General features: G+C 54.4%; 1 long non-coding RNA gene across 1 annotated transcript in view; it reads left to right on the top strand.

The window, feature by feature from the left end:
• The first annotated feature begins 4,408 nt into the window (after positions 1-4,408).
• The window catches only part of LOC128154605 (uncharacterized), a 94,580-nt gene continuing 81,402 nt past the window's right edge, over positions 4,409-17,586 (top strand). Inside the window, exon 1 of the long non-coding RNA XR_008239391.1 lies at positions 4,409-4,471. This is a non-coding gene — a long non-coding RNA (uncharacterized LOC128154605). The remainder of the gene's footprint in view (positions 4,472-17,586) is intronic.

The following is a 17,586-nucleotide window of genomic DNA, read 5'->3' as shown; positions in this document are numbered from 1 at the left end:
TGCCTGTGGCGAGCTGCTGGCTGCTGCATCCAGCGAGGAGCCCAGGGCGCAGGGAGACCATGCTGCTTCTGTGCTGTGAGTGCAGCCAGCCTGCTGCCTCATGGATGCTGAAATAAGCAGCCTGGGGGGTCCTTTCCCAGCTGTGGCCAGCCCACAGCAATGCGTGGGAGCACAGAGTGACCAGTGCATCCTTTATAGAGAGGTGTGAACAGAGACGATAGTGTTGGAGGAAACAAATTCCTCTCGCCTGGATGCAGGGGAGGCGGCGGGCGCTGGGTCTAACACCTCCTGCTGTGCCTGCCTGCTCTCTGGGGGGCTGTTCAGGGGCTGGGTGAGGTGGTGTGTGCTGTGCACTGGGCTGCACAGCTCAGCCTGCAGCCATGCTGCCTGACCTTGGTCCAGTCACTTACTCCCTGTGCTCTCTGTGCTCCTTGGTGCTGTGACACCGACACTCCCAGTCTCACGAACAGCTCCTGTACATGTGCTGGTGCCTGGCCCAGTGGGGACTCGCCAGCGAGGCTGTGTGAGCCCTGATACAGCATTTGGGGGTGGTGGTCCATGGGCTGCATGGGGACCTGGTGAAGCTGTCTGGTGGAGGAGTGCAGGGGAAAGCTCTCCTGCAGTCCTGTCTAGCTCTGTTGCTTGTTCCTTTTTGCTTTTTCATCCCTTGCCTGCCATTCAGGAGCCTTGTACCAGCTGCCTCACGGCTGCCTAACACGTTATGACAGTTGTGTTGCAGCAGGTGCCTTGGAGGAGCCCTGCACAGAGGCTGCTGAGGTGAGCACCCCACCGCGTCCACTAAGCCAATTGCTTCTGACGCAGTCCTGCTTGGACCCAGACCGAACCCAGACCCTTCCTGCTCTGACGTTGGAGCAGAATCCCCAAAGGGTGAAACGCAGCTGCTGGAGAAAGCAGCAGGAGCTGTGGGTTGGGGGTCCTGGAGGTGAAGCTGTTCGCAAACAGCTCCTGAGTGCAGTGCTGCCATGCATGCTGCCTGACTTCCCCACGTGCACAGGTGTTCCCAAGGCTGAAGGGAACTTTTTCTGCTCTGGAAAGGGTAGAAATGAAACGTGGATAACATCGCTAGGCTAGCATTGCTAGAGGAATTAAGAGCCAAGCAACTGCGTCCATAGGAACCTCAGTTCTTCCCTTATCGCCTTGCACATCGAAGTTAATTGCATTTCCAACTGACACATCAAGCTGTCCTGCCACAGTCGTCTGCAGCAAAGGCAGCGTGTAGTGGTTGCTCCAGGATATAAACCTCACCTCTGGTGTCTCGCTCTCTTGGGGGGATAACGTCTTTCCCAGGGCTGTTTGTGCTATGGTCAGGCCTTAGGAGCCCAGGTCTCAAGCTGAGTGTCTTGCCAGGTCTTTACGGGTATCTCTCGAAGGTGAGACTTGTCAGGCTTAAGCAATGGATGAAATTTTTTTAATGGGTGTTCAGCAGCCACGGTGGAGATGCTTAAGGGCATAAATTTTTTAAGAGCATAATGGATGTTAAGCTCTCAAAAATAAATCCTAAGTCTCTCTAGCCTGTGTTTCCAAGGTATTGGCGGCTAGCTTAAAATGAGAGAGCAAGTGAAATGAAATAAAAGGCTTTTAGATGGTGCAGAGCACCAATGTGGAGCTTCTGCTTTCTTTGTGTGTCTGAATTAGCACTCAGTCCTCTGGGATGCTGAGGGTCAGGACAGCAAGGGCTTAATCCCTGGTGGGTGCTTTGAGGACCCACATTGCAGAGAAGAGTTAAGGGTTTTTCCCCACGCCAGTAAGATTGGTTGGGCAGAGTGAGCAGAGCCAGGCTCTAAAACCTCCTGCCCAGAAGACTTACAGGTGGCAACTGGAGACTCTCATGCAAAACTACACGGAGCCTTTCCTGATGAAGCACAGCGAGCAGTGTCTGGGTGTGAGAGATGGGCCAGTGCCTTCCCCCCTCCAGCAAGGGGCAGGAAGACCTGGACAAGCATCTCTGCCCAAACCATTGCAGTGAGCCGACAATGGAGCTGGGAGGTGCCAGGGCCTCCTCTTCCACCCTGCGTGGATGAACTTTTCCCGGGGAAGTGACAGCCTCATGCAGGGGTTTCCTTCATGGCTCTTGTTGTACCAGGAGTCAGGGCAGCAGGAATGAGATGCTCCCCTCTGGCTGGTGCAGTGCCCTGGGGCTGGGAAATGGGGAGGAATTGGCTCCATCCTTCCCCAGCCGCTGTTACCCCGGGCTGGGAAGCAGGAGCTGCTCCTTCTTTCTCTGCAGATGCAGCAATGCCAAGGAGGGAAGGAGGCAGAGGAGCGCCGTGCTGGCATGGGCAGCACTGCCAAGGGTGCTGGGAAGCTGACAGCCCAAGACTTGTTTGATGCTGCTTTCTTCTGCCACCGGAGCAGGGAGGACGGCGGCTCCAGGAGCACCAAGCTCCTGCTTGTCTCCTCCTGCCCGGGGAGGCTGTCTCGGGGAAAGTGGGAGCAGCCTTGATCCTGTGAACAACCCTGGGAGGCAGCGGGTGAGTGCAAGCGCTGGCATCCTGCAACGCTGCACCCTTGCATTGCTCTTGCCAGCCTCCCTCCCAAGTCTGGCTGGAAACGGTCTTGCCTTCCTCTTGAGGTCAGCTCTGCTGCGGCTCTGCTCTCTGAGGTCGGCTTGTACCTGCTGAGGGCTCAGCCCTGTTTTATAGAGCTTTTCCATGAGGTGTGTCCTGCGAATGCCCTCCCTTGGGCTGTGGTAACGGTGCTTGGAGATGAGCAATGCTGGTGCCTTCAGGAGGGTGTTGAAGTTGGGGCGCCGAGTGACTTGCGGCAGGTCTTTCTGCTCCTTTCTGATCCTTGCTTGGGTTTTGGGGCAGGTGTTGACCTCCTCTGAGTTGACAGGTCCTGAAACACATCAAGTTGTGAGTACCTAGCTGGCAGGAAGAAGTAGAGAATTAGAAGATTTGGGAACGATCAGGGAAAAATGAGTCCTTGAGGTATGGGTTGATGCAGAAATGTTACCAGCTGCTTCTCTAGTTCAGCCTAACCCTATGCCCTGGCCCTGGTAGTGATTGGTGTGTAATTATGGAAATTGGAAAAACATATTTTTCTGATATGGACTGGGTCTGCTCAAAGGGCTGTTGTTTATGGAGTCTGACTGCCTGCATTCACCCCAAAGGCAGCTCTGGATTGTGTGCCCCCATCACTCCTGAGCCCTGTGTGTCCATCATGGCTAACCCAAGGGACAAAAAGCTCTATCTTCTCCTCCTCCCTGAAAGCTGTGAGCATCAGGGCTCTTGCCGCTCCTCGAAAACACAAGGTGTGGCTGCACCAAGAGCCTCTGGCAGGGGGCTGGCATGAGATGTGAACAGACCCTGGTGCCTCCTTACTCTGGTTTGCACATCTGGATTTTCTTTCCTGCTTCTCCAGCCTGCTCCGAGCACTGCTCACCCCTGCTCAGGCTGGGAGAGCGTTTCTGGGTGATTGCTGCTGGAGTGACCGGGGGTAGGAGAACGCCCTCCCACCCAGCACAAGTTTGCAAGTTCTTTGGGCTCCCAGCTGCTCTGGCTGCTGCTGCCTCTTGGGGGAGGAGAGGAGGGACCGAGCAGGGGGTCTCTGCTCTTCGGCACAGCTGCACCGGGGCTTTCTGTGGCTCCAAGGCATGGCAGCACTTCCCCAGATGGAGGACGGGGCCCCGGGGGGTATTGGCCGTCTGCTGCTTTGCTGCCCAAAAAAGCCTGGAGGCTGTTTTGCACTGCTGCTCTGCTGTTATCCATTGAATTGCACCAAAACCCATGCTCCCCCCCATTATCCCTGAAGATGGATGCAGATGACTCTCCTCCTGACATGTGCGTGATCTGTGCACGCTTGGCTCTCCTCTCTTCCCGGGCAGCTGGCAGGTTATTTTTGGTTCTGAAGCGGCCCAGATCTGGTTTCTGCTGGGGCGAGTCCCTGCCCGGCACAGCTCTCGCATCCCCTGGGCTTGCGGGAGGTGAGACACGCTGCCTTCCCTCATCGATGTGTCGGCTGGAGCTGGCAGAGATGCTCCGGTGCTCACCTGCTGAAGGGCTGGTCTGGCATCTCTGTGGAGTGGCTGCAGAGAAGGGGACATTGGCCAGGTCTGCAGGGACTCACCTGGATGTAGCGGCCTGGGAAACTCGATCTGTGGGCCTCTTTGGGGGGAGAGGGATGGGCAGGAGCAGCTGGTGCTGTTGCAGGGCTTGGAAATCCAAGCCAACACCTAGTCACGTGCATCCCCCTTGGCTCACAGGCTGGAAGAACGGCAGCCCCCTTCCCTTGGCTCCTGGCCTCCTGCCCAGGTCCTGCAGTGGAAACCCCTTTGGGGGGGCTGAAGGGTTTGCTGGGGGCAGCCCTGGGGAGATGCTGGGGACCTCCTGCCCTGCCTCTCCTCGGGAACGGCTCACGGTGGGAAATGTGGGTGCTGCTATTTGGCGATGTCCCTCCTCTCAAGCCCTCCTGCAACTCCAGGATGTTTGAGCCCTTTCTTAATATCAAGGTTTGTCCCAGCAATCCTGGAGCAGCAGCTTGTTCCATTGCAACTGGGTGCTGCTCAAAGCATCCTTCCCACATCTGCATGTTGGGGTGCTCTGGGGTACCTGCTTACCTGGAGGGAGGAGCAGAGGGCAAATGCAATCAAAAAGTGCTTTTCACCAGGTTAGACATAGGCTGAATATTTGCTGGGCACCGTGGGCTGCATGGAAAAGCATGACTGCTTGTTTCTCAGCACCCAGCTGGCTCTGCAAGCTGGTGGAAGTGAGCACCTTGCTGGACCCAAGCCTGCAGGAGGTATTTTGAAAGCAGGCATCTGCAGTGGGAGCATGTCCCCAGCCACGTTGCCTCTGCTGTATTCAGGAATCATTATTTGAGGCTTTTAGTAGACTGGTGTCCTGTATATCCCGGTGTCTGGTCCTGTGCTCCATATGGATGCCCAAGAGCCCATGTGCCTGGCAGTGCAGGTGGGGTAAGAGCCTGTTCCCAGGCATGCTTGCTGCCATGGCTCAGGATGCTGCATCCAAACACACCAGGTGTCCAATGGGGAGAGCGGGACTAAAATCACAGCATGTGTACTTGCAAGGCGACGGCTGGCAGAGGTGAGCTGCCAGAGATGCTGCGGGTCGACCTGGGTGTCAGAGCTGCCCTGACCTATCCCTGGGCATCAGGGGAGGCTGCAGTGCTGCCCGTCCAGTGCTCCCTGTCCTCCCTGGCACAGCTACTGAGCCAGGACAGCTTTTTCTCACTGAAAACTGTGCCCTTTCCTCCGGGGAGGGAGCATCAACACATCCTCCCACGCTCCTGCTCGTCCCCTTTCAACAAAATGCCGCTCTGACGTTTCTCTCCACTCCTGGCAGGGAGCGAAGCTGTTTCCAATCTCTAACTGTGGGGCTCCTGGTGTAGGCTCACAGGTCTGGGCTCTCCTTCTCCAAGCATCCCCGTTTTTCTGTTTGTGTGGGGTTTCTGACTCACCTCCCAGGACCAACCTGGCTCCTAATTCTGCAAGGCTGGCTCCTGGCAGCTCTTCTGTGGGAGAGCTCATCTCCCCATGAAGCTTGAGGGTCTCAAATGCCACAAAACCAGAACCAAATCAGCTGTGAATAGGCTTTAACTTGCTATTCAGGAGTACAATAGAAAATCAAATAGATGCTACATATCCTTCAACTGTCTGTGTGCCTGGTTTTCTTTGTTGCAGGTGACTGGGGGAAAGAAAATAGGTTTGTTATGAAAGCACCAGGTCCAAACTGCCCTGCTCTGTTAATCTGGAAACCGGGAGATGTGAAGGAGGTGGCTTATGTGGACCAGGGCTGCTATAGGCGGGAGCAATGCGAGGCTGAGTTGATGGCTCTGTTGCCCCACGTTGGCTCTGCAGCGTGCAGAGAGTACCCGAGCTCTGCACAGCACAGCACATTTGGTGCAGATGGTTTTGTCTAGCCATTCATCTCCACTTAAGCCCTTGCAGAGGACAGGCTGCTTCCTCGTGCCTCCTGGTTTTTGGCTGTACAGCACGGAGCACATCTTGTGCCTTTGTGCTAATCTGTGCTCTGCTGCTTCTTGGTCCGGCCGCTCTGTTCGGTCAGGCACAGTCTTTGGCAAAAATCACCCAGACCAAGAGTGAAATTCAAATGCACAAAGCAAAATATTTGGTGTGAGGCATCCTAGGGCTGCACTGTGCCACTGAGATGTCTCATAGGGTGGGTAGCAGGGCTATGTTGTGCCATAAAGCTGGTGTCGGGGATGTGGTGCTGAGCAGGGAGGAGACGGCAAGGGGTTCTCTCTCCTTCCTGCACAGCTGATTTCCAGGAGCTCTGCTTTTGGGGTGGGATTGTTGGCAGGGGGCTGAATCCTGGCCCTGCAACCCTCCTGAGCAGGGCTTCATCTCTGGCTTACCTGGTGCACAAAGCCATGGATGGGCAAACGGACATCCCCAGCTGGACTGGGCTGCAGGGAGGGGAGGCAGCAGCGTTGTTGCATCCTTTGCGAGTGCCCGACTCGTCGGGCCCCACGCGAGCTCCTGCCAGCCCCGGGTGTGGGTGCGGGCAGGAGCCTGTGGTTAGGCAGCGCGTCGGACATGAATGCGATGTGAACTCAGGCTTCCCTTTTGAAGTTTGACACCCGGGATTTTCCCCACCCACTAAGGAGGACTGAAGACAAAAAAGAGCAGAAAAGAAAAAAAGAGGGAGAGGGGGAAAAAAAAGCAGCCCTCTCTAAATTGCTGGTGAGGGCATGTCAAGGAGGCAGAAGTTAAAAGAGGCTGTGGGGGAGGGCTTGGTGTGTGTCTCTCTGGCTGGCCAGCTCTGACTCACCAACACGTGCAGGTACAACCCTGCTGCAGCCCGGTTTTGGGTTGAGCCTCGCTTGCCTGGCGAAGCCGAGAGGGGTTTGCACAGGCAGGAGGGAAGCGGAGAAAAAGGAAGAGCTATCGCAGCTTGCGCTTGGCTGCTTGGTGTGTGATGGCCCTGAATCATGTCCTCTCTCTTGCCCCTTGCAGTCATCATCCCCCTTCCCAGCTGCGTCCCAATCTTGGGTGAATCGAGAAGGGCCCAACCTTGGGTGCATCAAGAGACCCAGGATCTGGCCCCACTGATGTAAAGGTTGCAGGATTAGGCTGCCTTAAACAACAAAGCCTTGCTCCGCCTGTCAGACAGATACCCCAGGGGCAGACTGGAAGGGTGTGGAGTGGAGGCTCCTCTTGCAGAGGTAGGATGGGAATATTTTCTGGTCCTGCCTGTCTGGTTTAGCACTCCCAGCTGGGGCTTGGATGATCCAAAAGGGAGCTTGATCTGAGATGTGAGGCTATGACTTATTATTATTTAAAACTTCTAAAGCTTGAAGCTGCAAGGCTGTAACTTGGACCCAGATTCACCTGATAGACCCGATCTGCCAGGGATGGAGCAGTGGACACGAGGTTGGATGTGATGCCTGTTTGTGGAGGGTTGTGGTGGTGCAGCTCCAAAAGAGACCTGCAAAGGCAGCGATGGGATCCCACCCTGTCCCTCGCCTCCACCCAGCTGTAAGCCTCAGCTTTAGGTTTGAAGTCAAAGCTTTAGGGGGTTGAAGCTGGCTGCTTTTTGGCATCCCAAGACCCAGGCTTGACTCACACCTACGGTGTGGCGTGTCCTCATCTCTCTGGAGAGAAATGGGTATTTTGTGTGGCTGAGTGTGACCAGATGGGTCCTGCCACCAATGGAGGTTCTGCTGGACCCCACCAGAGCCCCGAGCAATGCCTGCACCCGTGCGAAGCGATGCGTGGTCCAGCTTGTCCCTCAGTGCCAAAAGAGGCAAAAAGTGAAATTCCATTCCCTGATACCATCCTTTACCCCATCCTGGGGGGCGGGAGGGGAAGGTACTCTTGCCAGAGCTGCTCTCACCATGTGACCCTATGAGGAGAAGGGGCTGAATGCCAGCAGCATGTGGAGCAGGAGAGGATCTGTGACCAGATGGTGTGAGATGTCCCAGTGGGAGCTCACAGCAGCTCAAAGCAGCCACTCTTTCTGTGGTTGCCCCATAAGGTTAAGCTCTGTGGAGTGTCATGGGGAATACTTGCAGCTCCTGGAGCTGCAAGAAGCTGCTGTCTTTTATTCCTCAGGAGGACAAATGGCTGGGCCATCGCCCACGGCAGTGGTGTCAGGACCATGCTTAGCTTTGTATCTAGGTGATCTCCACTTGGTGAGGTGAGCCCACCCATCCATGGCAGGAGGAGAGGTGCTTTGTAGTCTAGAGGCATCTGCGTCTTGGCTGTACTGTCACCCCAAAAGCTTGGGTCCCTTCATTTTCCCTCCTTCCTGGCTGTGCACGGCCATCACAAGACCATGCCTTCTTGTTGCAGGCAGTGGGGTTCAGCCTTGTGATTTCGGCCATCTGATTGTCACGGTCCGCTTCTCCTTTGGGAACTTGCAACCCGCTGCAGAACAGAGCAACTGCCTGGCTCTGAAGGCATCCTGCCCTTGGTGCCGCAGCTGTGCCAGATGCCGAGGTCTGGAGAGCAGCACTGAAATCACTATTTCAGCTGAAGCTGCTTGCTCCTACCCTCATGGGAGGAGGGGTGCCACATACCAGTTGCTGGCTGGAAGAGCCATGTGAGTGCACAGCCGAAGAAGAGAGCTGCTGGGACGCCTACCAGAGGGGAACAGCAAGCTTTGCCCTTGCTCTCAATCCCAGGGCTGTGAACCACAGAATAACGGAGGAAGGGAGGTGGCTGCTTGGCCAACAGGGTACAATAAATGTGCTGGGATCCTGCTGTTAAACACCCATGCTTTGCACGTTTCCACGCGAGGGGAGGCTGCTTTGCAGGTGGTATGTAGGCAACTGCTGTCTCGGTGCCATGGGTGCATTGCTTTAGGTAGAGAGGAGCCCGGTCCATGCTGCTGGTATGCTGCAGAAGAGGGGAGCTGATTTGGGGAAGGCTGCCTGCACTTGGCAGATGGGTTGAAATGGAAAGAGTCTCTTCCAAGACAGCCCTTGATGGAAATTAGCCTTGCACAGCTCTGGGGGTGGGCTGTGGGGGTGAGAGGTTGGGAGATGATATGCACGGTGGCTGCTAAATTTAGGAGTACACCATTTTGTTGGTTATCTCCTTGCTTGGTGCGCTAGATCATATCCACGGCTCATAGCCTGGTCCTGACCGTACCTATGAGCTCTGTGGTGCCTATCTGTGTCCATGCATGGGAGGAGATTCTTCCCCTCTACCTCCCCTTGCATCCTTGAGACCTTTAATCTTTCATGCTGTCTAAACCAATCCCCTTGGGGAAGAAGATAGTTAATTAGCCCCTTCTCCCCCCGTTCCTCACTGCCCGTGTTTCCCAGACCCCGCTGGCTGGTGACCCCCTCTGCAACGTGTCTGTGAAGCTTGTTATCTGCCCTGTACAGATTTCCCTGGCGGGAAGGGGAGGTGATGCTGCAAAGGCTCCAGCTTCCATCACGAGTGTCTGCCAAGGCATGAGGAGCTCTTCCCAGCCTGGTCTGGCTTGTGAAGGTGTTGGGGCTGTTCCCTGCACTCAGTTCCTGGACAAGGTGGGAGGACATTGTCCCTGAGCAGTGTTGGTCCTGAGATGGTGCGGGACCTCGAGGGGACAGCCGCTTCTGCGCTCCTCTTCAGAATAGGAGGGAGGGAGGCATCCCTCGCTATGGTGGCACTGGCACCTGGAGGTGAAGCAGGATCCTTAAAAGCCAGGCAGCTTTAGGGCCTTCCCTCCATTTCTCCGGGGGATGCTGGTTCTTCTCTGTCCTCACCTAATGTCCTGAGAAGGCTCAGCTTACTGCAGTTGGGCCCTACCTGAAGCTAATCCCAACAAGGGTAAAAAAACCCCTCACCTAGAGCTCCCAGCTGGCCTCGTGCCTGGGGGATGGTGATGGGATGCTGCTTGCCTTGCCAAGGCTGTAAAGGAGAGGGGGAAGGAAGAGGGGACTGGATCCGCAGGCGAGGGAGCACCCGGGCTCGCCAGGGCGCTGCTGCGTGTGCAGGAACTGCTGATCCTGCAAACGGCCCGTCACCGTCTCCCGCGCATGTTCCTCCCAGCAGCGTGGGGCTGCATGTGCGTGCATGTAGCAGGGCACTCATGCCTCTCCATGTGTGATGCGAAGGGAAACCAGCCCTGCTTTCCACAGGAGAGGCTGTGCTTAGGGCTCTGGTGTGGAGGATCGGGTGCCCAGGAGAGGGGTGCTGCTGATGGGCTGCTCGCCCTCCCCACCGGGGTTAACGTCCTCCAGCGGTGTCTCATGTGGCTGGGACAGATGTGCCTTCTGCAGCTGGGGTAGGGGAGGGAAGGAGGAAGCTGGTTGTGCAATTTTTCGTAGATATCAAATGTGAAAGGAGTGGGAATGTGGTGGTGCAGAGGAGGGAATCTTTGAGGGGAACCTGTGTGCTACCTGTGCTGGGTCCATCAGCCTCCTCCCAGTCCAGATGCTGAGCTCAGTGCTGCTGAGATGCAGGGAATGGTGTCCCTTGTACACCCCCCCCCCGCCACACAGAGTGGCTGAGGGTTTGCAGTAAATCTGAAAAATGCCTCGTCCTAGAACTGTACCTTCTGCCAACTTCTCTTATCAGACCCCATGCTTTCGCCTAAAGCCAGTAGCTGTAAGGATGGAGATGGGGGGAACAGACTGCTTTGACGCTGCTCTCTCGCCTGCAGCCTGTTTGCATTCATGATTGCATCCGTGCATTAAAGTGCTTTGAGCTCCTCGTTACCAAAGTGCAGACTCTGAGTTTTAACGAGCCACCCGTGGGAGCTGGGACTGGGAGAGACGAACTGCCATCCTCCTGAACTGAGGCAGAGCTTGACAACAGGCACCGCTGCCTGGAAACGGTGGGCAAAGGCTTTATTGACCACTGGAGGTCACTTTTTCAATAATGCAGTACAATCCAACTTTATTTTGTCAGTACCTTTCATGCAGGCTGCTTCCAAGCTGCTCAGCAGACCCAATGCAAAGGGAGGGAGAGGAAAGACTTCTCCTGGAGCTGGGGAGGTGGAGGCTGCTCAGCAGCGCGGGGTGCAGAGGAGAAGGCTCTCGTGCTTCAGTGAAGAGCTAGAGGAGGAGAAGAGGAGAAAATGAAGCAGCCTGGAAGCTGCTCCCCGGTGCTGTAGATGCACCTTCAGGCTCTTCATAAGCAAATGAGCGTGTTTGGCCCTGAGGGGGCTGGAGGAAGGGTGGAGGAGGCAGGAGGGTGCTGGGGAGGGAAGGCAGCTCTGCACACGCGAGGCTGGGTGCTGCGCAGGGAAGGTCATCCTGTGTTTCTCAGCCAGAGACCGGCAGTTGTTGGGAAACGAAGGCCCTACAGCAGCATGGCCAGAAATCCAGCTTGCTGCAGCTGTTTGCTTCTCCCAGAGCGAAGAAGCTTCAGAAACCCTGTGATTTGAGCTCGCGAAAGAGCTGGGATGTGGGCAGGCTCAGGCCGTTTCTGAGCCAGAAATTGTGCCTGAATCATGCTCCTTTGCTCCTTGCCTGGTGCCGAGCCATTTCTGGGAGGGGACTGTGACCTCCTGCCTGCACTGCCTGCTCCAGGCATCGAGGTGAGGTTTCTGCCCAGGCTGATGCCCCACAAGGGCTTGGTCAGGCACCTCCTCCCAGCCCAATGCAGGCAAAATCCCGAATGCTGTCCTTGGACAAGAGGAGCTGTGGGGCACTGTGAGAGAGTGTCTTTGGTCACCCCAAAATCCCATGCAGGAATGAGAAGGGACATCCTGGGACTCTCTGATGCTGGCAGCCGCTGCTTTTGTGAAAGAACTGGGGGATTTTCTGCACTGGGGAGGAGCAGAGTCCCCGAGCACAGGAAGGCTGGAGGTTGGAGGTGGAAAACCTGGCAAAAAGCCTTTGCTAAGGAGTCAGCAGCAATGGCTGGTGCGTGAGCTCTTCTGTCAGGTTGCGTGCTTCCCTTGCATGGTGATGCATGGTTTCCAGAGCTGCTGCTTGTGCTGAGTGGCTTGGGGTGCTGGATGTGCCTGCCATGGATGTGACCTGCAGGAAAGGCACCACTCATGTGGCAAACCTTTCTGAAAGTTTTCTCGCTCCTCTCCAGTTCAGAGCCCGCAGCCTTGCCTGTGCTGGCTGCGCCACGGGCAGGGCTGAGCCCTGTTTGCAGGGAGAAGGTCCCCTTTCCTTCAGTCTGGGGATGGAGCTGTGGCGGTGGATGGTCACCTGGGAGAAATGGGTCTCTTCCATCCCACAGCAGCCTGGGGAGAAGGTGCAAGCTACCCCTCCTGTCAAGCAGCACTAGGGCCATGAATATGATATTTGCACATAGGTGCCTGGATACATCGGGAGCACAGGAAGGGGACAGACCAGTGGTCTTAGATGGAGCATCGAGGGTCTAATCCACATCCCTCTGCCTCACTTCCCATTGCCTCCTGTTGCTCCTGTGCTGCCTATCCTCTCCTGCGTGAATCCTTGCTCTCGGCCCTTTCTGTTGCAGGAATGCAAATGCTAACGTGTGTACACTGTGTTTTGGGATCTCCTTGCTTTGTGCCTCCAGCATCTTCTGAGTGCCCGGGCTTAAATTCTCCCCTTCTGCTAGGGGAAGTGGAGGTCTCCTCCTGCCTCGTCTGAGCCTGTTGGAGCTGCTTGAAAGGATTGTGGGGTTTCAGCAAGACTCTGAAGCCCAGAGGCATCCGGCCTGGCACTGGGAGGAATTCAGTCTTCTCGCATTTCTTTTTGCTGTGCTGAAAGTTGGTTGGGAGGCTGGTTGTGCCAGATCTGCCATGCTGGAACTGCTTTTCCCTGCTGCCCTTTGGGGACCTGGCCTTCAGGCTTGCCCAGGGCTACTAGTGGCCATAGGTGGCCTGGAGGGTCCTTGTGTCCAGGCTGCAGACCTCCAAGGCGGAAGATAGAGTTGGCTCTTGTGATGTTGCTTGTTCAATTTGCCATCCCCCAATTCTTAATTCTGAAGTAGCTGGTTCAGACAGTGATGTTTCCATCATCACCAAAATGAGCAGATCTGGGTTTTTTGGCTAACTTGATATTATCATTCATCTTTGAGAGGTGGGAAAGGAATAACTGTTTTTCACATCTGTTTCTTCTACAGCTTGGGGAGGAAGGGGCTGGGTTTGCATGGAAGCATCAGCATTGCGCTCAGAGACCCTGGGTCTGGGCAGGGGCAGGGAATCACTGCCGTGCTGCAGTTGCTCTCCCTAAATGGCTGTGGGAGCTGCACGTGTGTGAGGACTGTAAGCATTTAACCACCACAGCAGATGGGACTCAAGACACGTCGGAGCAAATATTTAAAGATCCGGTTTTATAAAGCCACTTTTTGGCTATAAACCACCCGTCCCGCAGCTCCCAGTGCCCATTGCTGTGAACTCCACTGTTTGCTGCTCCTGCTGCTCAGCCGCACTGCTGGTTGGCAGGACTTGGCCAAATGTGCTGCCTTGGTTTAGTGCTAGATTTTTCTCTTTTCCCCCAACCCTGGGGTTTTATTTTCTTTATTTGTTTGTTTTATTTATGGAAGGGATTTTCCTGCTCTTGGCAGAGTGGAACGGGAAGCGATTGCTCTAGCAAGGGAGGCTGTATCCTGGTCACTGCCCAGCCCTGTCCCTCTCTCCTTCCTGCTCATGCAACAGTTTTTACCATCTCAGCTGCTGTTGCTGGAGCAGCAAATGGTGAATCTCTAGTGCCGGAGGCAGGAGCACTCCCTCTCTGTGCTGCCTTCCAGCCCCGGCTCTAGGACAGCCTGGGAGATGGGGATGGGGACATGTTGTTGGAAGGGAGCTCTGAGTCTCTCTTTTATCCCCTTTTACCACCCTATGGGGTTCCTGGGATCAGACTCCAAGGGTGAGTAATATGTGGCCAAATCCTGGTGGATGTCTTCCTGCTGTCTCAAATTCATTTTCCAAAAGGCTGAACTGAGGAACACGTCTCCAGGGGGTGGCAAGGCTGGGATCTCATGTCCCCTTCTGCTCCAGAATATGTCAGGCACAAGTGTCAGGTTCCCAGAAACGATCCTTGACTCGTTTACACAGCGTGGAGTGGTCTCTGGTTTGCGCTTCCCTTTGCTGCTTTGTCTTTCAGCCTGGGTCCCGTGGAGCCAAGAACTGACGTGGCTGCTAACACGGGCAGGCTCTGCTCCTGAATGAGCAAAAGAAAAATAAATAGCATCTCAAATTGCAGCTTGTGTGCAATGGGCCAGATTTCTGCTCTCTTTCCAGCTCTGCGACTCGGGGTAGTTACTTCTGACTTGCATCTGCAGTGAAAGTAAGATGGTAATTGGGCCCAGAGACATTTTAGGATAGACCCAATTTAATCTCCTGGTGCTTCCATTTCTGCCTTGTATTAAACCCTGCTCAAACTCTCCTAGGAGAGTTGCTAACATAACTCACTGGTGTCTCTGCAGTGCTTTGAGATCCTCAGATGTGAGTGGTTACAGAAGCTTTTAATAGCACTTAATTTGGAAGTCCAAAGCAAGGGGAAATTCACAACTGATAAGAAAAGCCATGTTGGTGCACTGGGTTAAACCCAGCATTATGCCCTCTAATTATGTAGCGGTGGCCTAGGCTGCTAGAGTAACCAGCAAAGACGGGATGGTTGTGCTCGGCTGGAGGGAACCAGGGCTTGATTTAGTGCCTGTTGAGATCAAGAGGCCTTTGATTTCAATGGGTATTGAATCAGGCACTGCAATATCAAATAGGCTAATCAGATAATAACTTCAGATCGTCTGACAGATTCGTGTCCCTGAGTTGGGGCAGGCAGAGTAAATTGGGCAGCCAGCTGGGTGAGGCTGTGTGAGCCGGCAAGCTGATGACTTGTCCCTAATGAAACGGGATGTCCAGTAACAGACTGGTGGCAAAGATGGGCTGGTAGCTGTGATGGGGTATGGGTCAGGCAGCATCCCTCCAGGCCAGAAGATCCAGCATGGGCCTGTCCCCCTCTCCCACTGTCGTTCCTGAGTGGGGCTAGTGTGCAGGATAGTGGCTAGAGGAGCTAAAGAGGGAGAGGAATTTGGGGTGATCTTGCATTATTAAGCCGATGCTTCCAGGCTTCTACAGGCTTCCTGCAAGAAAGGCTTTTTTTTCTTTACAGTCGTCGGTGTATCAAGCCGGCACCTGAAATAATTTCTGCTGTCTTCTAAATGGGGAGATTGGGCACAGCAAGAGGGGTGCTATAAAGGGAAGGATGTGCTGATGCTCCTCAGGGATGTTAAATCTCCAGGATGCCTGTTTGTGGGGTGGTTGTCCTGAGGCTTGAGCTTTCTTATCCTGATTCTGGCTATGCTGGCAGGAAACCTGTTCCGTAGCATGGAGCATGATCCCTTTCCCAGGATCCCCAGGGAATTTTACCCTGCTCTTGCAGGAACATGAGATGTTTGCAATGCCCTTGATCTCTCCTGCTCTGGAGAGATCTGAGACCTGTGGCTCATTCACTGGAGTTCTTGGTTGTTTTTCATTTGGCAAGCGCCTGGGAAAGTGTGTGGTAGTGAGCAGTGGGGAGGTATTCTGGGGTGGGGTATGTATCTACAGCATCACCCACTTCTCTGCTACTAAATCTATCTAGTGCTGAAGCTGCCTTGCTGGGAGAACGGTGGCTGCTGCAATGTGACCAGCTCTGAAACAGCTCCTCCAGCAAATGCCTGAAGCCCAGGGTCTCACCTCACTTCTGGCCTTGTAGATGAAAAGCTTTGGACGTGCTGCTTTGCAGGGGTTGGAGCCTGCAAAGCCCAATTCCTCTGGCTTTGTATAGCAGTTGGGTTTTAAACCATGAGCTCTATTCTGAAGCTTGTTCTGTTTTGTTTCTCTGTGGCTAAGGAAAAAAATAGTAGTGTCTTGCTCTGTGTGCATTGTACGATGTCTAAGCAGAGTTTGCACCCCAACTCGTCCCACGATCGCTCTCTGTGGCTGCAGGAATGTTATCTCTGAGGCCTCCACCTGCCCTGATAAACTTGGCTGGAAGTGGGTCAGTAGGTTTAAAAGTTCTGGGGAGATATGTTGCGATCGTATCAGCATCATACCATAAAAGAAGCAGGCTGAAGTCAAATTCAAGGCAACAATGAAAACTTGGAGAGGAATGGAAAGAAGAGGCAGTGGATCAGCAGATGCAGAAATCCCTCTGGGTCCTATCAAGTGTTTTGCCAGTGTTAAATGCTGAGTAAAATACAGCATCTGAGAGATCAGATCACTGGGTATTCCCTCTGGACAGGGAATCCCTGGGTTGAATATTTCTTCAGTGAATCATCTTCTGAAGCAGTCAGAGCAGAGATCTGGCATGGGGTTATCGCTGTGTCCGACTGGCTGCTGGAGGTGACATTGCTTCCAGGCTATTTGGGCAAAACTACTTGAAGAAGACACATAAATAGCATCATCCAGCTCTCTGCTGCTAAAGCTCTGTTTCCTGCATGCTTGGATTCAGCAACAGCAAACAAAACCCTTCTGGGATGGCCTGAGCAGCCAGAGCTGGGTTTACAGGGGAAGGGGCAAACCCGGACGGGTTTTGGCAGGAGCATGCTCTGCTGCTGTTGTCTCCAGCAGTGCTTGGGGAAGACCAGCCCACAAATCTTGATTCACAAAAGCATCTCCTGAATTTGCAAGGCCCCTTGAAGGGCTCTTCCAGGTCTTCAGCAGCACGTGGCTCTTTTGCTAGATCCTTCTCTGTGAGCCGAGAGGTGGGTCACTGGCAGCCAAAAACATAAGAGGCCAATACAGGGGAAAGAACCAATTGCTAAATGACCTTCATCAAAGATGCTGAAGAGCCTGTGTGGCACACAGAGGTGTCAGGCCCATACGAGAGAAATCCTACGAGGAAAGCCTGTGAAGGATGTGGTCCAGTTAGATTTTTATTTCCTCCCCCACCCTTGGCTTTTTCCTTTAATCCATCACAGAGACTCTTCCAAAGTCGGGTACAGACATGAAAAGACTGTCTGATGTTCCAGGAAGGGCACGGTAAGAGGGAGAGGACTGTGCAGCCTTCATGATGCTGTGGTGTTGGGTTGTCTTCTCCCAAGTCTGGTCTGGGGACGTGCTGCAACGAAGAGGTACCTGCTGCCCCTCTCCCTTGTTTTGGGGAGCCATGTGTCAGCTGTAGCTGGTCTTGGGGACTGCTTGGCTGCATTCTTCATTTAGGATCATTTGAGACCGTCCATGTGGACAGCATGAGAGTTGCAGATGCTCCATTTGAAAAGCTGTAGAATTACTGGGAGGGGGAGTGGGTTTAAATCGTATCTCCTCCAGTAAATCAGCACAGGCTGCGCCTCCTTGCCCCCATGGGGGCATGTGTTTGAGGGAAAATCCATACCACCCTTTGCTTTGCTCATCCCTGCTCAGTTCTGCCCAGCCTTGCGCCAGGACAACAGTTACTTAAACACCAATAACGTTGTCTCGAGCAGTAAGTAAAGCAGGGCTTGCCTGTGCTGGGCTGCTCTGCGACTTCACTGCTTTGAGTACAAACAGCAAGCTGTTCCTGCGCGTGGGCTACCGTCGCTGCCAGGAAAGCTATTCTCATTCAGCAGAGAGAAATGAGCTGTGCAAAAAGAAGGCACGTCTCATATCGATAGGCATCGCCTGCCAGTTCAACCAGTACGTGGTGGTACTGCTGCACGGGGCTGGCTCGGTAGGTTTGATACGGGGTTGTTTGATGTGTGTGACCCTTTGGACTGTGCCGGTATTGACAGAGAATCGCCTCGTCTGTGGTGGCTAAATT

Source organism: Harpia harpyja, chromosome 19 (assembly GCF_026419915.1).
Source record: "Harpia harpyja isolate bHarHar1 chromosome 19, bHarHar1 primary haplotype, whole genome shotgun sequence".
NCBI lineage: Eukaryota > Metazoa > Chordata > Aves > Accipitriformes > Accipitridae > Harpia > Harpia harpyja.
Note: the sequence above shows the minus strand (reverse complement) of the source record. Positions and strands in the feature narration are given on the sequence as shown.